This window comes from Caretta caretta, chromosome 18 (assembly GCF_965140235.1).
Source record: "Caretta caretta isolate rCarCar2 chromosome 18, rCarCar1.hap1, whole genome shotgun sequence".
In the NCBI taxonomy this organism is placed as follows: domain Eukaryota; kingdom Metazoa; phylum Chordata; order Testudines; family Cheloniidae; genus Caretta; species Caretta caretta.
In genome coordinates this window covers 9,699,865-9,723,252 of record NC_134223.1, presented here as the reverse complement: position 1 = coordinate 9,723,252, position 23,388 = coordinate 9,699,865, and the positions used below count along the sequence as shown (strand labels likewise).

The 23,388-nt window shown below is 45.3% G+C and overlaps 1 protein-coding gene across 6 annotated transcripts in view; it reads left to right on the top strand.

The window, feature by feature from the left end:
* The first annotated feature begins 3,630 nt into the window (after positions 1-3,630).
* TMEM51 (transmembrane protein 51) overlaps positions 3,631-23,388 on the top strand; it is a 35,200-nt gene continuing 15,442 nt past the window's right edge. For 2 of the 6 annotated variants that reach the window (XM_048825101.2, XM_075121136.1), the window contains exon 1: positions 3,631-3,778. The gene's annotated coding sequence lies outside the window, so the exon portion shown is untranslated. Of the gene's footprint in view, positions 3,779-3,850; positions 3,959-4,083; positions 4,186-11,577; positions 11,662-13,403; positions 13,478-23,388 lie in introns of those variants that run through there. The other 4 variants (XM_075121134.1, XM_075121135.1, XM_048825105.2 and 1 more) reach the window with 4 other exon arrangements.

Below are 23,388 nucleotides of genomic sequence, written 5' to 3'. Positions count from 1 at the left end.
GAGAGGGAGAAAGTAACTTCAGAGGCAGTGTTGTCTAGTGTTTAGAGGAGGGGACTGGAGACCGGCTGCCTGGGTTCAATTCCTGTCTTCCCTATATATGGAATTCTGTGCCAGAGGATGCTGTGAAGACCAAGACTATAAAAGGGTTCAAAAAAGAACTAGATACATTCATGGAGGTTAGGCCCATCAATGGCTATTAGCCAGAATGGGCTGGGATGCAAAACCATGCTCTGAAGTGTCCCTAGCCTCTGTTTGCCAGAAGCTGGGAATGGGTGACGGGGAATGGATCACTTGATGATTACCTGTTCTGTTCATTCCCTCTGAAGCACCTGGCATTGGCCCAGAAGACCGGATACTGGGCTAGATGGACCACTGGTCTGACCTAGTATGGCTGTTCTTATATTCTGATGTACAAGCATGTTTGGGGAAAAGGCAGTATTTTTAAACACAGGTTTCAAAGTAGAGGTGCCATAAAAATCCTGTTAGCTGCATCTATAGCCCTAGTTAGAGATAAGCCTATTCATAAAAAGATTGTTTGATCGTCAAAGCCTTTGGTGGAGACGGGGAACAAAATCAGATTTTATGGTTGCCCTTTTCTGCTGTTTTATGAGGCTGCATCTGCTACATTATTCAAAGAAGCTGCCCAAAGGAAAACACCACAAATCCAGAGGAAAAGAGGAAGGTGAGCAATTAACCCTCAAGCATCAGCCTGGCCATGCTCACGGGATCAGGATGACTTAGTTCATTTTTGCACCAAAGTTGCTTTCCAGCCATTGAGTAAATGGGATATTTATTTGCATTCTCCCCAGTGCCATATTCACAGTACAGCACAACAGATGTAACTACTGACAACCAAAGCAAAAGCCTGTGAGTGGGGCTCTTGACCTACTAAAAGCTGATATGCCTGAAAACACCGTGGTAAACAGAGATTAAAACAAAAGTGCAGAGGAGAAGGCTGCTCTCCAACCCAGAGACTCCACGGCTCTGGTTTCTTTTTTTGTTCTTAGGGCCTGATCCAAAGGCCACTGCAGTCAACCTACGTCATTCCATTGACTTCAGATTGACCTTGGATCGGGCCCTTAGTGCACCACAGCAAATAGAAAACTGAAAGTCAAAATACTCAGTTATAGTGATCATCTGGCATTTTATATCTGATGTTTGTTAATGTATACCGTCTTTGGAGCAGGGACTGCGTCTGCTCTGGCTTTGTGCCCCACTTATCAAATGGGGCCCCGATCCTGGTAGGGGCCTCAGAGCACCATTACTACTAGTAGACACCAGTACCATTCAAAAAGATCACAAGGTGCTTTAGAAATTTCACTAGCTGATTGTGCAAAAGGGTGGGACAGATGATACCATTCCCACCATCCCTCAGAGGGCAGGGACAATGTGGATTATCTGCAATATGGCCTATTTTTTCAATGGAGAGAAGTGGATGTCTTAAGTGCCCTCATACCTTCGGCCTGACTGCAGACACCTTCCTTGCACTTTAGGGACTTCAGGGGTCTAGGCCTCATTTCCTGTGTGTTCCACAGAGGAGTGAATGCCCCCTCTGTTCCACCTGGATGTTTCCATTGAAAAACTCACAATGGAGTGACACCAGGCAGGGACAAATGTGGATAAAGATCTCTGTCCAAGGTCAATGATTTGATGCACTTTCAGTTTATGGACTGAAAAAGGAGATGAGCCAGGACCCAGTTTGGGGCAAGATTTGTGGCTGAGGACAAAGTAAGGGCCCTGAAAATGCCATAAGTTTGTCAGTTCTTCTCAGCGAGCCTGGAGGCAAGGCCTTTCAATAAGGAAAACGTACTGAGGGGTTATGTCCTCATTGTCAGTCCTCTCCTCACAGGGTTTAATTTGTAGGAAAACAGGAATTGCCAGGCTGAATTAGACCCAAAGTCCACCTAGTCCAGGACCCTGGCTCTGACAGTGGCCAGCACCAGCTGCTTCAGAGGAAGTCGCATTGAGGAGCGGCGAGTTTCCCAACAGATCATTTCCTTCTTCCTCCCATTATATTATAGTCTTGTCGGCTGTAATAACCCCAGCATAGTCGCTTGGGATGGGGCAGACAGGGAACCAGAGACGGGGTCTAAAGATCAACAGGCAGGGGCTTCTAAGGGGCTGCGTTCTTCTCCCTGATCCTCCACAGCAGACCCATCCTTCCTGGCTGACCACTGTATTTGGGAGCTGTCAGGTGGAAATTCTGGTGCTGGATCACTCTTGCCATTCCTTATCTTTTTAGCAGTCACTCATCCAGGGAGATCCTGCCCCCCCCCTGAAGATACTGCTTGCTCTGACATCACTCCTCAGTGCCCTAATGCTGCCAAGACCGCACCGCCCTCACCCTGGCCTCTCGGGAACTGTATGTTTATCTTTCTACATTATGCCCACTTATGCTTTTAGGGGGGATTTTCAAAGATGCCAAAGGGAGTTAGGCACCCAACTCCAATTGGAATTTGGGTTCCTTACTCTGTTAGTCTCTTGAAAATCCCAGAATGGACTGTAACCTCTGTTGAGCAGTGATCTAGTCTTTGGCACCGTCTATTCCTTACAACGTGTCCTTTGAGCCAATAGCTCGAAATAAATTGTTGCTAATGATTGTGAATTTATCACAAGTCCCGTGATATTTGAAGTTTTCTTAGACACCCAGCTCCTGGAGACAAGTGATTACATGGGAACCTCAGCTCTCATGCTCTTTAAACGCCCTGAGTGCCGACTCCCCAGCTCCCTTTGGCCCCCTGCCTAGGAGCCGCTGCCACAAGGGTGTGCCAGTTGCTTTCGGGAGCTGCCGGAAGTAAGTGCCAACCCCCTGACTCCCTCCTGCACCCCTGCCCCAGCCTAGAGCCCACACCCCAAACCCCCTCCTGCACCCAAACTCCATCCCAGAGTCTGCACCCCCTCCCGCACAAAACTTCTTCCCAGATCCTGCGCCCCGTGCCCCCTCCCACATCCAAACTCCCTCCTAGAGTCTGCACCCCTCACCCCCTCCCGCATCACAACCCCGTGCCCCAGCCTGGTGAAAGTGAGTGAGGGTGCGGGAGAGCGAGTGACGGAGGGAGGGGGATGGAGTGAGCAGGGGTGGGGTGGGGTAGGGGTCTCGGGGCAGGGAAAGGGTCTTTGGGTTTGCGCAATTAGCCAGTTGGCAACCCCACGGGGTGGGCACGTGGAAGCCCTGGCCCTGCCGGAAGAGTGCGCCCAGCAGCGCAGCCGGTGGGCCGTGTCCACAGGGGTGCGTGGGGGGCCCATTGACTGTTCTGCCCTGGGGCCTGGCCCTGCAGGGCTGGGGAAGGGAGCGCCGGGGTCCCGGTGGAAGGAGAGGTGCTATGGGAATGTCAAGTAACGCCCCTGCGCTGTAGGCGAAGGAGCAGCTGTGGGAAGAGCAGAACCCCGCTGCCGCACCCGGAGCCCAGGCCTGTCTAGGGAGGCCGGAGGCCCCAGCAAGGGCCGGCTGGACCCCAGTGGGCCCCGGCCCGAGCCCACTCACTGGCTAGGGCGGTTCTCGGCTTGGAAAGGGCCCCCTCGCCATGCTGCGCAGAGAGGTGCTCGTCCCCGCACACGCCCCTCATTGCTGTGTCGTGCCAGGAGGCTCTAGGACCCGGGCGCGGCGTCCGGGGGGCGTGGAGCTACCGCGGGGAGGGCGCTGCTGGAGCCGCCCGGTTGCTGCCGGCTTCCTGCTGCCGCCTTGGCTCTCCCCTGCCATGGGGAGGAGGCGGCGCCCGCGGCGGCAGCAGGGCTTGGGGAGGGCCCCTGGGCATGGAGCGGCGCCCGAGGCGCGCAGGTGAGTGGGGCCCGGGCGCGGGCAGGACGCGCCCCTCGCGGAGCCCGGTAACTTCCCCCGCGGACTTCGCTCCCCGTGCCCGGGGGAGGGAGCTGAGTCCGTCCCAGCCGCCGGGACCTGTTCACCCAGCCTGGCGCCTCCCGGGGGAAGCTGTGCGCTGACCTGGCGCCCCGGTTCCAGGTAGGCTCCGAGCGCTCTCCGGCGGAGGCGCCTCCCCCGCCCGGTGCGCTCGGGGCGCAGGTGGGCTGGCCGCGCTCCGGTGCGCCCTGGTCTCCCGTGGTCGGGCTGTGCCACGCCCTGCCCCCGGATTTCCATGCCCTACCTCAGGAGAAACCCGGCGCTTCTCCTGCGCGGCTCCCTCTTGTCCGCGCTTCCCGGACGGGCTCGTTCCTCCGCCTTGGCCCGGAGTAAGTCGCTTTCGTTTTCCTGCTGTAACACTTGGCCATGGACCTGGCCCTGGCCGGAGGCTGGGAACAGGATCCCTGCCGCACCGGGCGGTCCCAGAGGGCTTCTGCGTTGCCTCAAAGGTGCTGGGTGGGATCCCGGAGTTCCTCCAAGTGGCTGGTCCGCAGGCCACTTGTAGACTTTTCTGGCGGCGCTGCCGTTAGGGAACTTGCCTCTGAAGCAGATTGTCTCGGATTTGTACAGTGAGCCTCCATAACAGGGCGGGCCGAACATCTCCTGGAACTGGAAATGGTTTGCACTGAGATCACCTTCTCTGGTTAGCCCTCCAAGCACCCTATAATCCAGGAGTGGCCAAATGTACTGATCCTCCGAGCCCCATATGATAATCTTCAGAAGTTCGAGAGCTGGATGCAACCTCCAGTGCTGGGGGCTTCTGCCCTGCGGCAGGGTGGTGTGGCTGGGGAGGTGCCTGCCGGGGCTCGGGTCTTCAGCAAGAGCGGGGCTGAAACCCTCAGCCTCAGTAGGCACCTCCCCTGGGGCTGAAGCCTGGAGACCCCTTTCCCCACTGGGCGAAGCCCCTAGCCCCACCATCCTGCTGCAGGGCAGAAGCCATGAGTTGTCTGTCCCCACCCCCCCCTCCCCCCATCTGGTAGGTGGAGAATGGGGGGACACCTGAGACACCCTTCAACTGTAAAAGAGCCCCGCGTGGCTCGCAAGCTGCAGTTTGGCCACCCCTGCTCTAATCGGGGTTGCAGTTTGCATGCTGGAAACGGGACTTGAATGCCATTTCCTTATCAATGGGAGTTCTCGCTATCAATGGGTTTCACCGTGGGTATCCTTTTCAGGTACCTCTGCCCTATGAGAACGGGTAGCCTTCTGTCTGAGGGATTCAGCAGGGACTCTGGAGTCAGTTGCAGGCTCTGCCACTGACTCCCTGTGTGACCTCCGGCAAATTGCTTCATCTCTCTGTGCTGCCTCTGTTCCCCACCTGTAAATGGAGATAAGATATTTTTTTCTCCCACCCTTTATCTTGTCTGTAAGCTCTTTGGGGGGCAAGGACTGTTTGTTACAGTACGTAACACGGTGGGGCCACTATCCTGTTTTGTGTTTCTAGGTGTTACTGCAACGTAAACAATAATACTGAAGGGCTAGGGCAGTAATTGCTATAGTATCTGGGTGTCAAGAGGGTATGAGAGGATTATTTCACTGCTGATATGATAGAGAACTACAAAGATGACTTTGGCATGTATATTACAACTGAGACAACTGTCCTGTCAATAAAGTTGCACCCGCCAGCTGTATGTAATTCATTATCCAATCATTGCTTGGGTAGCTTATAATTCCAGGCAGTTTTATTAGTACTCTTTGTGGGCATTTGATGAGCACAGTTGAATTAGGCTAGAGGGAAAACTTGCCAGGGTGAAATGATGCAGAATATTAGGGAATTCTGGATGCTCATTAACTTCTGAGGTGACCCTTGGGGGTACTTTCAGTATGCTGCCTTGCAAGTAACATGGGGGAAAGATTGGAGTGCTTCCTCAACTTGAACGAGTTGGCACTGCTATCTCATATGAGAAGATTGTATGCCTAAGCATAGATTTATACCTAATATTTCCCAAGCTGGTGTTTTCAGCATCTCTAGTGTGTTTTAATTCACCTGGTTATAGTGGAATGGTTAATCAAAGAAGAAAATTTGCCTTACCAGCTGGCCAGGTTTCTGAGCTGAGGACCGAACTTCCAGCAAAAATACTGAGGAGGGATTAAACTGTGTAATTGATTTATAGTGAACATATCCCGCTTCTGTAGGTGGGCAGGGGTTTGGGGGGAAGTTGGAGTTTATGGAGATGGGGGCTAGTAGAAAAATTGCTAGGTAAAATGTCTTTTTTTTTTTTTTTGTATTAAAAGGGAAGAGAGAGACATTTGGGACCAGTTTGGAGCCAGGAGTCTGAAAGATTCCTAGCTACGCTACTTGGCTTTTCCCAGTCTGATCCAGACCCCACCCACTGGCACTGGTGTAGGCTTCTGTGAATCATGTTGATTGTCTCACTCATGAATAGTGGAAGTAAGAGCATGTCTGCACTGCCCTGTAGTTTGGGCTACTGGGGTGTGAATAGCAGCGTGCACCAAAGTCCTGTGCTAAAAGTTCCCTGTATGGATGCTGCAGGAACAAACCAAAAGGTCCTTAATTTGCATTAACCCTCTTCAAACAGGGTCACATTAATGAGAAATAGGAACTTAAGTTCTCGCCGTGGTGTCCACGCAGGGGAGGTACAGCGTAGCTCTTTGGTGTGCACTGCTGTTCACACCCCAGTGGCCCAAACTGCAGGGCAGTATAGACATGGCCTGAGTCTTATGACCACGCTAGCAGATCTGCTCTTTATAGAGATTCTTTTCTCATGTGTAACTGCAACTTTCATGGCCCTCATATTGCCTTCTAACTTTCTCTTGTTAAAAATTAATAACAACCACCTGGGAGCAAATAAAGTCCAGTTGAAAGTCAGCCTTGCTCATTCCCAAAGACAAAGGAGGAGCAGTTGAAAGTCTAAGAAATTTAAAACACTCAATTTAAATACGGTATAAACAGAAAACTAGTCTTCTAAAATAGAGAGATGGAAACTGGTTTTACAACTCTTGTGAAAAACCTGTTTTTTGAGCAACTGAGCATGGAATATGTCACTAAAGCAATCTTAATACCATCTGTTGTTGTTAGTATAGTGAGCTATGACTTCATAATGGTTCACTCTATCTTACTAGCTGAGAGCCTGTCGTTTGACAGGGTATATTGATAAATCATATGTGGGCTTATGGTTATTCTGAACGTCGGATCATATTTTGGCATTCCAGTGTGTGTGTGTGCTTGTACCTTTCCAAAGAGTGTCAGAATGAAGAATCATTCTTCATTTATGTTAACTGTAAGAAAATTAAATGGTGACCTTCCTTCTGCATTGTCTTGTGCTTTGTGCATTTCTTCACATCAGTGCAAAGGGGATGTGAACACTTCCTGATCAGTTGTGTTTACTGCCCATTTGGCACTGATCTAAATGATGACACAGTGCAAGGCAGCGGAGAGTTGGGCCTCTGACTTTCTCTCAAGAGTCCTTGTTTTGTATATGCTTAAGTATGTGACTGATGATTGTGCATGTGAACTTTTGCAGCAGTGGGAGCTAGAAGGAAAAAGTGAAACTGAGGTAGTCAGCAGAAAACTCTACTTGTCTAACGCCAATTTGATACAGTCTGTGGCTTTGCTGAGGGGAACTTGCACACAGGCATATTGTGGGAGAACAAAAGGACTTCTGCTACTTGGTGTGTTGTAAAAAAAAAACCCAAACAAACAAAAAACCCCAATTATGTACTAGAGGTAAGGAGCCTAAGTCTCATTTTCAGGAGTAACTTAGGCACATCTATTTTATGAAGGTCTATAGGGTTTAGGCTCTTAAGTCGCTTAGGGGCTTTTAAAAATGTTACCCTAGGTCTTTATTAAAAGCAAACCAGCTAACAGTTTTTTACAAGAACCGCTAGAAATGTTTCTAAAATTTTAAAAAATTTAATTAAAATAGCTGTTTTTAAAACCTGTTAGCAAACCCCTGAAACCCAAACATTGCTGTACTAACCACCTGTTAGTGAAGCTGACTATTACCCAAGGGATGCAGAAAGCAAACAGAGAATAAGTAATGACAAAAAACTTCTAATAATCTAAGATGGTATTAATAACACAGGTAAATGTTTTAAGTTGACAGTAATGCTAATACAATTGGTGGTAGAAATAAAAGCAAGCTTATTTTGTTCTAACAGTTCTTTTGGCAGGAGTGTGTGAGTAATGCGTGACAACATCCAAAAAGACTTTACTAGGCAGTTTGGTTAGAATTTTGTATGTTCTAGTCCAGTTTTTTTTCAAAATGATCTTACCTTCAGCTGTAGCAGTGACAAATTCTGTTTGTTACAGTATTTAGAGAAGAGACAAGCCATTCCTTCCATTTGCTTTGAAAATAAACGTGTTGCAGCACACCGCCTCTCTCTTCTTGAACCTGCCTTGCTACCACTTAGATTCAAAAGCCTTCAGTCTTTGCCTCTTATATCCTTTAGGTGTAAAATTTTAATTGTCTTAAAGTCAGCCATTAACCTTTTTTCATCTCCTTCCTCTTGTCATTTATTTCCCATTCCCTTTGCTCCCAGATATATTAGATACAAAGGCATTTGTTAGGAGTAGATCATGCACGGGGGGACAGAGAATTGGAAAATGCATGTTATGAATAGTTGACTCAAGTGGTCATTTGAACAAATTACAGGAGCCACACAGGACCAGCTGGTATGTACAGGGTTAATTTACTTCAAGATGAATTAGAGGGGTCAAGGAGTTTGTTCAACAGTCTCCCAAGGGATATGGTGAAAGCCCCATTGCTTGAGTCACTTAACTATGAATCATATGAGAATGTATTGCAGGGAACAATCCTGCATAATTGTGAAGACAGATTAGATGCACTAATAGGTTACCTCCACCTCAGATACATAGGAACAGAAGAGAAAGGAGCATGACCAGTCATACCACCCTCAGCACATTGGTGAGTAACTTACAATTAGGATTGGCTGAACAGCAAAAGAAGGAAAGAAACAATGAGTTCAATATATTATTGTAAAATAATACATTGCCCGAACAGTATTTGGCCAACTATACAGAGCTGATCCAATAGCATAGACAAAGGTTTGAGTAAATTATCGGAATACCAGTGAAATTCATCCAGTGATTCCCTGACCACTGTTCCACTGTAACTGTTCAGTGCATTTCTCATGCTTTTGTTATTTCCTTCCTTTTCTTGTAATAGGCCCTGGTCTATTTTTTCCCCTGTGTTGTCTTCAGTTTCTGTCTCTTTCCCTCTCCTCTCCCCTACACCTTGCATTCTACCATTTCAGTTAAAATTTCTTTTTTCTTTCTCTTCTCTAATTTATTAATTGACTTATTATTCTAACTTATCCTGTCAGGCTCGGGCTTTCCTGCCACCTTTCGTCCACACTCCAAACCCATGCGGAGACCCACCTGTAGGTCTTGGAAACTTTACCAGGTGCTTTCTCAGGCTAGAATTTCTCAGGTCTTTTACCCAAAGCAGATAACTTTCCTCAGTTGTGGGTGTAACTCCAAATTTTGTGCCATTGAGCAAGGAATGAGTTAACTCACACTGTGATTCAAGCAGAATTTACAGTTCTGTGAAAATGCATCTTATCCTCATGTTGCAACTATTAGTAGCTGTCACCCTTGTCTCATGCAGTGACTTTTGGGCACAGTCGTGTCAGCGTTCTGATGGCAAACATGGTCAGGAGTGGTGATGGGAGCTTCCTAGCGGTGTGAGTGTTTGAAAGTTACTCTCGCTATCTGATTTAATTTTAGCTGTTTTGTTTGCAAAATATTTAGTGTGCATAAAAAAAATTACGCAAAACCACATCTGATATACAGAGGCAGTATTTATTCTGAAGCTATGGGAATTGGACTGGGAAATGAGGAAAGATGGTCAGTTGGCAATTTTAATGTTTTGCTGAATATAGGAAATAGGCTTCTACTGGGAGGAGGAGACTGCAAGTGGAGATAATCTAAAATTCTGAAGGGTATTGAAGGAAAATTACTTGGGAGACAGGATCAAGAGGAACATGGGGGGTGGGGTAGATCCAGTCAGTCCTTTTAAGAAGAATGACTTTGGACCTTATTTAGCTTGTTTTACTTCAGCTGAAGAGGGTAAAAAAAAGACTTTGGAGGTGATGTAATACAGTAGGAGTCATCAAAATGCAGGAGGGAAGTGGCAGGGCTTTGAAAGATATTAGAGAAGTGCAGTTGAATTAAAAACAGAAGGGGGGCGGGAACTACGAGTGAGAAGGCACCATAAGACATAAGAACGGCCATACTGGGTCAGACCCAAGGTCCATCTAGCCCAGTATCCTGTCTTCTGACAGTGGCCAATGCCAGGTGCCCCAGAGGGAATGAACAGAACAGGAATCATCAAGTGATCCATTCCCTGTTGCTCATTCCCAGCTTCTGGCAAACAGAGGCTAGGGACACTATCCCTGCCCATCCTGGCTAATAGCCATTGACAGATTATCTTCCATGAATTTATCTAGTTCTTTTTTTAACCCTACCATACTGAAGGAGACAATAGAGTAAAGAATGGGAAAAGGCCTCAGACCAACCCCAGCATTTATGGCAATGTAAGATGGCTGACACTTTTAATGCTTCACATAAATGTAAAAGCCAACACATTGTGGAAACTGATTTGTGCAGAGTTCTGTAACCCAAAGAACAGTAACCATGGGACAATTTTCCATGGACGCAGGAGCAAGGAGTTAGAGACACTTAGACATTGTATGAAGTGAGTGATTCCACAGTACCCACAGAACGGCAGTGCTGCACAGACAGACAAGAAGATAGAGCCTGCTCTGCAGGGGTTTACAGACTGAAACAGGGAGCTTTTCCTAGGTTAATCCCAACCTAAGGGGCCAGTTTCTTCGGGGGAGGGTGCTAAGCCTAGTCACGTTCCATGGATTTTGCTTCTGAATGCATTCCCAGGAGTAAGGGTTCTAAAGCACAGGGGATGGCATTGGTGTTTGAGAAAGCAATAAATAAACCTCAGCTCATGCGCTTCTGATACAACCCTGGTCATCGCACCTAACAGAATGGGATTTTGGGAGGCCTTCCACCCCCTTCTTAAAAGCACAAGGTAAACAGCAGTGAGTTTTGGATCAAGCCATGAAGATTTGATGCTGAAGATAATTGACAAAGTGATATGTAGACTCGGGGTAGTCGCTTTGGTTTGAAATTAACGAAATGTGTTCAGAGTGTCTGCAAACTACAGCATGTGTTATGCCCAGAGATGATGTGTTAGAAGCCCGAAGTAACAAAAATTCTGCTTTCTGGCTCTGTGTCAATAGTTACGGCTTCTGAAAACTGATGATCTGTTTCAGGGCTTGCTCTGAACAAGAGAGTATGTGGGGTGATCCCTTCTGTAGCGCCGGACTGCATTTGCAGCAAGAGTTGATCATAAAATTCACCCCCATTTGTGCCCAGATATCTGAGGATGGGACTGAGAATATAAAGTTTGAGTAGTACGGAAAGATGTTTGCTTTTACACAACTATGGTTGAGTTTGCTTAGCTGCCAATTACCATGAACGTCAAAGTAGTTTGATTTTTTTTTTTTTAAATAAGATTGTTACAGTAGCTTTGGCATCACAACATCAGTAGAACTTCCCTGTTGAGTTCTGACTATATTCAGGGTGAGTGGGGTGATGGCTTCATTTTGTAAATACACTTTAGATGTCTCAGCCCAACTGTCTTGAGGGGCAAAAGTGTGTGTGTGTGTGTATTTTTTACTGTTCTCCTGTCTGAATGTATATGTTCGTATATCCTTTATATCAGCTTAGTGAGCAGGGAGTTACCTGGCATCTTAAAACCTGAGACCCAGATGGCTCTAACCTGAATGAAGAGCTGTGAAATGCACAGGTGAGAACATTTGCCAGTTCCTGAAGTTTGGGAATGTGCAAGTAATTCCTTTTGGGCAAGGTGGGATAAGTTCGACTTAGTTCTGTTTTCAGCGTTTGGATGTGTGCTTCACAGGGACAGCATCGCATTTCTACAGGAATGTTGAGCAATATTAAAGCAAAATCTTGTGCTGCTAACTGGAGATAAATAAAGCCTAGGTATGAAATTTCTAGGTATGAAATTCTGTCAACGGAAGTGGCCTCTGTTTTTGATTTCATACAAGTGCCAGATCTCATCAGTTTGCATGATTTTAAAAAAAGAAATATTTTGAAAAAAAGGGTTAATTTAAGCCATATATGGAAATGAGATTTTTTTAAAAAATTTTTTATGTTGCTTCAGACAAACATTAGGCTTAATCACTACATTTGGTCATAATTCCTAGAGCAGCGTCAATTGCAAACACAATGAACTCCCACAGGAACTAAGAACCTTCACAAACCTCATCACCTTCTGCTCCAAGTGCAAGGAGCATTCCATTGACTTTGCCTTCTTTAAAATAAGCGTTGCTACATTTGTAATTTTTTAAAATAACAAAACATTCTACCACAAACACGTCTCCTTCTGGGAAGCAGGTGAAAGAACAAATGTGACATGTTAGTCATACTGCTTAATGAGCTACTGGAAGGCTCTTGAATGCTACAGTGATGAGCACAATATAAAAATCTATATAGAAGAGAATAAAACAAGGAGGAAGCAATTACAGTAATATATGTGCACCTATGGAGAAAGTGTACTACTTATGATTGTCTCCTTGTCAGTAGACAACTGTTGCTGTGAAATAAATTTTGTCTCTACCTGACACTGTACAAGGAGAATGTAAAAGGTGCCATTCGGTAGCACAGAGATGGGTGAACAGCTAGTTAAAAAAATGAACAGGCGAGAGAATGTCTCAGGATGCAGTTGTAGAAAATTGGGGTCCAATCAAACTCCCATTGAAATCATTGGGCTCTTAAGATTATGTGTTTAAGACTGTCAGCAACCTGGGGACATGGAGACTCTCTTTATGCATAGCATCATGCATATCTATGACCCTGTGTGAACAATCATAGATAAATAGGTAGAAAATACTTTGCTGGCTCAAAAGAAAGAGGATATTGCCAATGCCACACCTGGCTTCACATTTTTCTAAATATCCCTTAGGTCTGTAGCTGCTGTTTGCAATACTAGAAATATAATATTCAATACCTGAGTACTATGGAACTGAATATAAAGGTACCCAGTATATATAAACCACCTTAAACCCAACCGAGAAGAAGGGAGGGATCTAAGTCACCCATTCTAATCTATCGGTCAACTATCCAGCCTTCTCCAGCTGCATTTAGCTCTTGGAAAACCAGAGATGTGGCTATATTTAGATTCTAGTGAGTGTCCTCTGCTAGGTCACATACTAATCATTTCAGCTCAATTCTTTTTGAGCATTGTCCGAGATGCTCATAGGAACTAAGTGCTTAAGTTTTTATTAGAGTATAAGTTTCTCCATAGAGGTCCAGGTAAGGAGAGCAGCCTTCTATCTAGCTTCCATCATAAGGCTGAAATATGTAGCATAAGTAATCTATAGGCTTGCAGAAAGCGTTCTTGAAACTGTTTGTTTGACAGAGTCTGTTCCGGGGTACTACGTTCGTCACAGTAAATAGACTTACCTTACTCCACTAAATCTTAATTGCCAGATTCTGATAGTTTCATCTTGTGTTTGTCCTGCCTAGAAAGAACTTGGTCCAGTGAAAGATATCACATCACCCACCATGTCTCCCTAATGGATTTATCAAAGGATTGTGAGGTAGGAACTGCTGAGATCTAATCCTACTTCTGACAGGTTTCAGAGTAACAGCCGTGTTAGTCTGTATTCGCAAAAAGAAAAGGAGTACTTGTGGCACCTTAGAGACTAACCAATTTATTTGAGCATGAGCTTTCGTGAAAAAAGAAAGCTCATGCTCAAATAAATTGGTTAGTCTCTAAGGTGCCACAAGTACTCCTTTTCTTTTTGCGAATCCTACTTCTGTGACTGATCTAAGGAGCCGTGATAAAGTCATTTCCTTCTGTTCTCCCCCAAGCCCTTTGTGAAATGGAGACAATGCCTACTGGGCTTCACTGGACTGCTGTGAAGATTAATCAGAGTGTGACATAAATGTTAAGTATTACTCAAAAGCAAACTGGAGAAACTCATGAAATCTCAGGAAGGCCATAATGTTGGGACTTCCCCGTTTTTCTAATTTTTTGTTGTTGTTGGTTGCTGAAGAATATGTTATAGTCTGAGCATAGTGTTGTTTTTTGCATGTGCCCAAGGACTTTGATAGTTTAGGAATGCTAAAACAGTGACACTAAATGGGACCGCTTACTGCTCAGTCTTGAAGCTCCACTTCTAAAAATTTTAAAACCTGCTGACATAATTAGCACTGAGCCATTCTCTATGGGAGGATTTTCGTACTTCCTTGGACCACATGTGCTTTAATTTAGTAGACTCTGTGGTTTCATCAAGTCACTCTTTCTCCCAGTCCCTTCCTTCATTAAGGACTTGTTGGCCCGAGAGACCATTCAGATGGGTACCTAGGAGTTTAAAAAATAGGTGTGAACAGTTCACTTCCTTGAAGGAAATGGGAGCCGCAGGGCATTCCGCATTCTTGGAATTCAACCACTTACCTGGGTGCCCAGGAGTAGGCACCTATTGTTGTAAACCTTGTTCTAGATCATTTGTGGACCCTACATTCCATTAGTACAGCTAAGCATCAACGTGGCGACTGGGGAAGAGACTGACAAACACTGTCAGTACACAACTGAACATTAGCAGGTAGCTGACAGTCAGATCATTCTTTGCAAGGATGTTGTAGCCGTGTTGGTCCCAGGATATTTTAGAGAGAAGGTGGGTGAACAAATCTCTTTTACTGGACCAGCTTCTGTTGACAGGTATTGCCTCACCCACCTTGTCAGTCAAACCACTAGGCAATTGGAACAGACTTCAGGAGTTTAGGATTTCCCAGATAGGGCAGCACTTATTACTAGGTCTTACAAATAGCCCCTTGTTTGCGTGTCAACATATGGGAAGCTCTTTTTGGTGAATAGGGATGGGGGGCACTAGACCATTAGTTTCTGCAAAATTTGTTTCTGGTAAACTGAAGGTCATTCTCTAGCCCTTAAAGTTGTGAAGCACCTTGCAGGTGTGTGCCTGTTGTCAACTTGAGTCTCCACAGCCCAAGAGCCCCAGCGTTCCTGTTCCTAGCTCTGCCAAGCCGCAGCAGAGTGAAATGACCAAGTTGCTAGACGATTTCAGGGCTGGGAGAGGGCGGCTATAAAACTGAGAAGCATACTGCAGTTTGACTGGGTTGGTGCTTGGCAGAGCTGTGAGCAATGGAGACTGAGGAAGAGAGAGAGTAGTGGCTGATGGAGCAGCTAGAGCCTGGGGGCACCTCCAAGTACCGCAGACTTCCCATGCCTAAGTCACCAGGCTGTGGAAGAGCTGTAGCAGGGGAGATTGCTCCTCCCCTCTTCTATCAGCAAGGTATGGCAAAGCGGCTTCAGACTTAGCAGCTTCTGCTTAACGGTGTCTGGGACAAAAGATGCAGCCTGCAAGCAGGGCCTAGGGACATCAATCTGATAGAAATTCCAGCACTCTTCCTATTCCCAGAAAGTGTGAATGCTAAGTTTCTCACATGGCTGTTTTCCCTGGAACTGACTGGTAAGCTCTTCCTCCTCCAGTTTGGTAGCCATGTTAGTCTGTATCAGCAAAAACAATGCGAAGTCCTTGTGGCATCTTAGAGACTAACAAATTTATTTGCGCATAAGCTTTGAAGTGAGTTTTAGCCCATGAAAGCTTGTGCCCAAATAAACGTGTTTAGTCTTTAATGTGTCACCGGGACTCCTTGTTGTTTTTCCTCCTCCAGTGTGTCATTTGACCAGCTGATTGAATCCTCTAGCTGGCAGAAAACAGAGTTTTCAAGCCCTGGTTAGTGCATTTTCTCTAGTTTGTAATGGTTCAATCTCTGCACTAGAGGAATGTGCGAGACAGCTGGGCAGGCTAATGAGGTCAGGCTGTCCTGCTTGTTTGATGTGCAAAAGGTGTTGAAAAGATATTCATAAAAGGGACAGGATACAATTGAGAGCTAATGGATCACTTATGTTGTTGTAAATTGGTGCAGGCATGCTCTTTGCTACTCCTGCTGAAGTGTAACATGGACAAATGTAAGCTGCTTAAATCAACCTGCCAGTTCTCACTAACTCTCAAATGGTTAGGTTGTTTTGCATGTGCTGCAGGTAAAATGCAGTCCAACGACTTCATGTCAGACTTCAGGGGAATTTAACTTCCCTTCCCTGGGTCAGTAGATAATGCCTTCCCAGCATGATGTGCTTGAATGAAAACTGCAGCCATTTGGTCAGTGTAGCTGCCTGGAAATGAATTAACTGAAGTGTTTTTTAGTGCAAAGTTAGTTTACAATGGGCAGTTCTGAATCTAGTACAGGATTGCAGAAGAGTGTTCTTGTAACCCACTGGGGAGTAAGGATGGTCCTCATGCACTGGTGGATTCTTCTGCAGTTTCCACAGTATGCATCCGATGAAGTGAGCTGTAGCTCACGAAAGCTCATGCTCAAATAAATTGGTTAGTTTCTAAGGTGCCACAAGTACTCCTTTTCTTTTTCCGAATACAGACTAACACGGCTGTTACTCTGAAAACTATCATTGGTGATGCTAATATATTGGGAACCCAATGGAAGAGGTTGTAAGCCGTGTTACCATCCTAATTTCGTAGTAGCTTGCTGGTTGTTGACTTGTTTAAATTTTAGAGTTGACTTAAAAACATGGAATGCTGACATTTTTTTCTTCTGCTGACTAAGACAATATTTAAAGCAGAATAGTAGCTAATGTATAGCCTCTTCTATAGTTTAATACTACTGGTGTCCAGAATCGTAACCCTTTAAATCAAAATGGCCAACCCAGGTACTAGGCTTGAAATGCCAATAGCGATTAAACTTTAAAAACACCGCTTGATTTTAAAGAACTGGATCTGACTGGTAAGACTTGCTAAAGGTCATTCTTCTTCTTTAGCTGATGGCTGTGGGGCTTAGGAAGGAAGTTTTACCTATATATAGCAGATGGAAGCTATCCAATCTGATTGAGTGAATGGTCTGTGCTGTTACCTTATTTATGACAGGTTTCAGAGTAGCAGCCATGTTAATCTGTACGCGCAAAAAGAAAAGGAGGACTTGTGGCACCTTAGAGACTAACCAATTTATTTGAGCATAAGCTTTGGTGAGCTACAGCTCACTTCATCAGATGCTTTCAGTGGAAAATACAGTGAGGAGATTTATATACACACAGAACATGAAAAAATGGGTGTTATCATACACACTGTAAGGAGAGTGATCACTTAAGATGAGCTATTACCAGCAGGAGAGCGGGGCGGGGAAAGAAAACCTTTTGTAGTGATAATCAAGGTGGGTCATTTCCAGCAGTTAACAAGAACGTCTGAGGAATGGGGGGGGGGGGGGAAATAAACATGGGGAAATAGTTTTACTTTGTGTAATGACTCATCCACTCCCAGTCTCTATTCAAGCCTAAGTTAAGTATATCCAGTTTGCAAATTAATTCCAATTCAGCAGTCTCTCGTTGGAGTCTGTTTTTGAAGTCTTTTTGTTGTAATATTGCCACTTTTAGGTCAGAGATTGAGTGACCAGAAAGATTGAAGTGTTCTCTGACTGGTTTATGAATGTTATAATTCTTGACGTCTGATTTGTGTCCATTTATTCTTTTATGTAGAGACTGTCCAGTTTGACCAATGTACATGGCAGAGGGGCATTGCTGGCACATGATGGCATATATGACATTGGTAGATGTGCAGGTGAACGAGCCTCTGATAGTGTGGCTGATGTGATTAGGCCCTATGATGGTGTCCCCTGAATAGATATGTGGGCACAGTTGGCAACAGGCTTTGTTGCAAGGATAGGTTCCTGGGTTAGTGGTTCTGTGGTGTCGTGTGTGGTTACTGGTGAATATTTGCTTCAGGTTGGGGGGCTGTCTGTAGGCAAGGACTGGTCTGTCTCCCAAGATCTGTGAGGGTGATGGGTCGTCCTTCAGGATAGGTTGTAGATCCTTGATGATGCGTTGGAGAGGTTTTAGTTGGGGGCTGAAGGTGATGGCTAGTGGCATTCTGTTATTTTCTTTGTTGGGCCTGTCCTGTAGTAGGTGACTTCCTGGTACTCTTCTGGCTCTGTCAATCTGTTTCTTCACTTCAGCAGGTGGGTATTGTAGTTGTAAGAATGCTTGATAGAGATCTTGTAGGTGTTTGTCTCTGTCTGAGGGGTTGGAGCAAATGCAGTTGTATCGTAGAGTTTGGCTGTAGACAATGGATCGAGTGGTGTGATCTGGGTGAAAACTGGAGGCATGTAGGTAGGAATCGTGGTCAGTAGGTTTCCGATATAGGGTGGTGTTTATGTGACCATCGCTTATTAGCACCTTAGTGTCCAGGAAGCGGATCTCTTTTGTAGACTAGTCCAGGCTGAGGTTGATGGTGGGATGGAAATTGTTGAAATCATGGTGGAATTCCTCAAGGGCTTCTTTTCCATGGGTCCAGATGATGAAGATGTCATCAATATAGCACAAGTAGAGCAGGGGCGTTAGGGGACGAGAGCTAAGGAAGCGTTGTTCTAAGTCAGCCATAAAAATGTTGGCATACTGTGGGGCCATGTGGGTACCCATAGCAGTGCCGCTGATTTGAAGGTATACATTCTTCCCAAATGTGAAATAGTTATGGGTGAGGACAAAGTCACAAAGTTCAGCCACCAGGTTTGCCGTGACATTATCGGGGATACTGTTCCTGACGGCTTGTAGTCCATCTTTGTGTGGAATGTTGGTGTAGAGGGCTTCTACATCCATAGTGGCCAGGATGGTGTTTTCAGGAAGATCACCGATGGATTGTAGTTTCCTCAGGAAGTCAGTGGTGTCTCGAAGATAGCTGGGAGTGCTGGTAGCGTAGGGCCTGAGGAGGGAGTCTACATAGCCAGACAATCCTGCTGTCAGGGTGCCAATGCCTGAGATGATGGGGTGTCCAGGATTTCCAGGTTTATGGATCTTTGGTAGCAAATAGAATACCCCACTTGCCCCATAACCTCAGCCGTGCAGAACACAATGCCATCCACAGCCTCAGAAACAACTCTGACATCATAATCAAAAAGGCTGATAAAGGAGGTGCTGTCGTCGTCATCATGAATAGGTCGGAATATGAACAAGAGGCTGCTCGGCAGCTCTCCAACACCACTTTCTACAAGCCATTACCCTCTGATCCCACTGAGGGTTACCAAAAGAAACTACAGCATTTGCTCAAGAAACTCCCTGAAAAAGCACAAGAACAAATCCGCACAGACACACCCCTGGAACTCCGACCTGGGGTATTCTATCTGCTACCCAAGATCCATAAACCTGGAAATCCTGGACGCCCCATCATTATGCAGAGGAATCCAGGCTGTGACAGGGCAATTTCCTGGCCTTGAAAGATCTTATTGTATTAAGTTTACATATTATTGTGGGCTGTGATTGCATGTAACCTCTCTAAGGGGGCTGACATGACAGAGGTCAGACCTGGACGTTCAAAGGACTATACTGAAAATGTGCCAGACAAGAATGGACTTTTGGGACAATAAGTGTTAATGGATTTCCCACGGAATCCCTTGGGCTCTCCCCTAATGCAAATTATTCAACTCCAGTTCTGCAAAGAAATAGCCTTTTGAAGCTAAGCCTGAGGAGAGAGGGCCTTTATCTGCTGATTACCTGTTACAGAAGGCCAAGATCAAAGGCCCAAGCTGTATAAAGAAATGGCCGATTTTCCCAACCTTTGTTCTGGTTCTGGATCTAAGACAGATAAACTATAATCACAGAGAAAACCCAGTGTGGGTTCTGAAGGACTAAAATCTACTAGAGCACTATGTTAGAGCTGGGGGAGTCCTCTGGTAAGCTTTTTACCATGTGTGTAGGTTCTTCTATTGTTTCAATATATTTCTCTGCAATGATTTTACCTTAGGAAGAAATGTGCTTGCTTAGAAGGAGCTGTGTGGTGACTTTTATAAATGCAGGCACTGGCCTGTTTAGGCAGTTGGACTTGCTCTGGATATCACAGTGTAAATTCACTGAGCTGTGCAGAACTTAAAACCCCCACTCAGAAGGGAGCGAGATGTGGGTCTCTGTCCAGGGACGGGACTGCTGGGAGGTGGAAACTGTTAAGTGGGTGCCCTCAAGAGATCACTGAGGGGGAAGTACAGGCACAGTTGCCTTGAATATGTGACACTCGCTCTTGGCAACAAAAAAGAAAGTACTAAGAAATGGTTTTTTTTTTTTGTTTAGAGAATGATTCACTCAAACTTCAGAGCAGCTATCTGGCAGTGTTATACTTGTAAACCGCAGTAATTTAACTTTCTAAATGGCAATCAATTCCCAAAGCATGCCCAAGCATTGCATTACAGTGGCATTATCTTTCTTGCCAACATTTTAAAGTTGTAAAATTTATCTACATAGGTTGTGGTATACTTTTTTTTTTTTTTAATTGCATCCTCAAGGTTCAAATTCATCAATGGCCTAAAGGGTCCACTGTATTTATCGAGTGCTTAAATCTGTGGTGTGCAGGCTAATGGGAAGTCTGACCATTATGGCAGCAGAAAGCACAGATGACCAGCACCCCCCACCATTTCTGCTAGGATATAACTGTCTTCTTTTAAACTGGATTAGTCATAAATTGTGCAAACTACAGTGAGTACAATTTGTTGTTGCAGCAAACAATGGGCTTATCTTCAGCAATTCTGGAGGGGAGAAAAATTATACCTGGCATCTTAGCTTAGATTCCTCATTTACCAGCATCAATGGCAGATTTGTCCTTCGTGTCTGGGAATGCCTAATTAATTCAGTAGTCTAATGGGTAGACTCCATCTTTGCTTTGTGACTTCCAGTAGAACCCCATAGTCTAGTTTGCAACATAGGACTTCAAATGATGCGTACCCCTGCAATTCTGAATGCACACTGTACGCTACCCTGATTTCACGCAGGAGGGTGAAATAGCCCTCAAGCCTAATTTAATAGGCTTGTTACGCATCATGGCTGCGTCACGGATTTGACCTTTTCCCTTAACTGTGGTTTCATCTATGGCTATCTCATGACTCAGATTGTTGATATTTCTGAAAACATGGGAGGGGAGCAACGTAATGGGGAAACAAATCAGTCCAAAGTTTGTTGGGAGGGGGCAGGCGGAGGAATCCTCAGATGCCCCTCGAGGTGAATTGTTGTGGCCAGTGATCTCTAAAGAGCTCACTGACCTGCATAAGTGCACCTGCCAGCATGATTCCACTAAAAAAGTTCCAAGTTCCAAAGAAGCTGTGTTCTTTCCCACACATGCCAAAGGTGCTATCGGTAGCTGCCTTTCGGTTGGAATTCTGTACCTGACCCCTGTTCGGTGTCCTTTGCAGACTGACCAACATATTATCATTTTCCTAACAGAGGTGCAGTTATCCATCCAGATCTCACATGGCTGCGGCCTCCTAAATCCTCCAATTCTGATTTATCAGTTGATAAAGCATCTCTGAGGAAGGCTTAAACTCCTGTGTTCCAGGGCACTGAGCACTTTAAAGGAACACAAAATAGAAGTGGCTTCCCCTCTTTAGCCGTTGGCTTATCTAATTATTTAAACGGGTGTGTGTGTGAGAGAGAGAGAGAGAGAGATTCACATAGGAAAACTTTAGACTTGTAATGGGGGAAAGGGAGAGAACAAACCCATGTGTGATCCAGCATGCCGGCAAGAGACCAAAATGAGTGAATATGTCAGGTCTAGTAATTCATATCTGAATACTGGGGACATCCCAGCAGAATTTTCAGAAGCCTTCTCAATCTATCACTGACTCTGCACTCTTAGCAGCTGACCTCCCTGTGATCTGCTGCACACCATCTATCCATCTCCTCGCTAGTCATCCCCTAGTATGATGACCTGCCGCCATTCTGTCCGTGATAACTTTCTCTAGGTTATTTCCATCTCTACACTTGATGTGACCAAAGCTCATAAGTTCATACCTGTTGATTTCCAAGAGTGGAGTCCACTGATCTCCAATAATATTTCTAACAAGTGTTTGTTATCTTTTCCATCCAGGAAACGTGCCAGCATCACATATCAAAGGCTTCAGTTTTTTTTCTTGTCAGTGGCATTAGTTTCTCAGCATTCACATCCATAAATTGCTATGGAAAAAATTAAGCTTTTCACCAGATGAACTTTCATACCTTTGAGATGCCACAGATTTTCTATACTTCTGTAAGGGAGGCCATGGCTGAACGACCCATCCCTAGTTGTCGTCTGATTTCTTTGGAGTAGCCTCCTTGGTTGGATATATATGATCCCAGAAAATTAAATGAATCTACTGCCTCTACAGCATGACCTTTTAATTGTGATGCCCGCTTGCATCCTATTGTTATTAATTTGTCAACATACGAACATTTTGTTTTTGCCACATTCAGGAATAGTCCATATTCCTCGCAAACTTTTTACAGATTCCAACATTTTTTGTATTGCATCATGGTTACAGAAAAGAGTGTTGTCTTATCAGCATATTTGAGGTTGATTAAGAAGTGTCCACCAACTGAAATCCCAGCTCCTTCCACTTTATGAAAATCTTCCAGGGCTTGTCTTATAATAAATTCTGCATACATATTGAAAAGACTTGGGGGACAGAATGCACCCTTGTCTCTCACCCTGGCCAATGGAAAGCCACTCACAGTCACCTGCAGTTTGCACTGCGGTCTGTAGTTGACAGTGGAGACTTGCAATGAGGTCAAGCAAGATGTTTCTGAATCCCCATATCTGCCAGTACCTTCCAGAGACTGCCATGTTGGAGAGTATCAAATGCCTTGGAGTGGTCAATGAAACACGTAATCAATGGGTGATTATGTTCCTTGCACTTTTCAGTGATATGAGAAGATATTTATGATTTGATCCTGCGTGACTTGTCCCTCTCTGAAACCAGTAGTTCTGCTTCTATCAGTTGCTTCATGCTTTCTATCAGTTGCTTCATGCTTCTGAATTATGCAGAGCAGCACTTTACTTGTGTGCAATATCAGGGAGGTGGTACAACTGGGTAGTAATCGTTTTTATATCCCCTTTCTTTGATAAGGGCAGAAGGATGGCTTTCTCCCAGTCGCCTGGCCGATTTCTATTCATCCACTCGTGGTTACAAATTTTCCACATGAGAACAATACTGGTGTCACCAATCACTTATAGCAATTCTGCTGGTACGCTATCTAGCCCTGGTGTTGTCCTGGGCTTCATTTTCATAATCGCATGCACTGCTTCCTCATGCAGGATTGACGGCTCTCCTTTCTATCCGCCTATCAATAGTCTATCATCTATTGTAAGTGGATCTGAAGAGGCATACAGATTGACCCAGTAATCTCTCCATCACCATTTTATATTGTCACCTTCAGGAAGAACTTTGCCACCATGATTTTTTCTTAAGCTTGGTCATGGGGAAAAAATGAGGAGCACAAGAAAAACCTGGTTTACAGCTCTACATGGGGGCAGGGGGAATTAACTTCTCCATCATAAACAACCTTTCTGGTAACAGCAGTTCTAGTTGGGTCATTTAGTGTTTCTAGTGTAAATCATTGACAGTCCTGGAAATGCGATAACGGCAGGTGTGTGTGAGGCAGAGCTGGGTCTAAATGCAGGGACCTCGATCC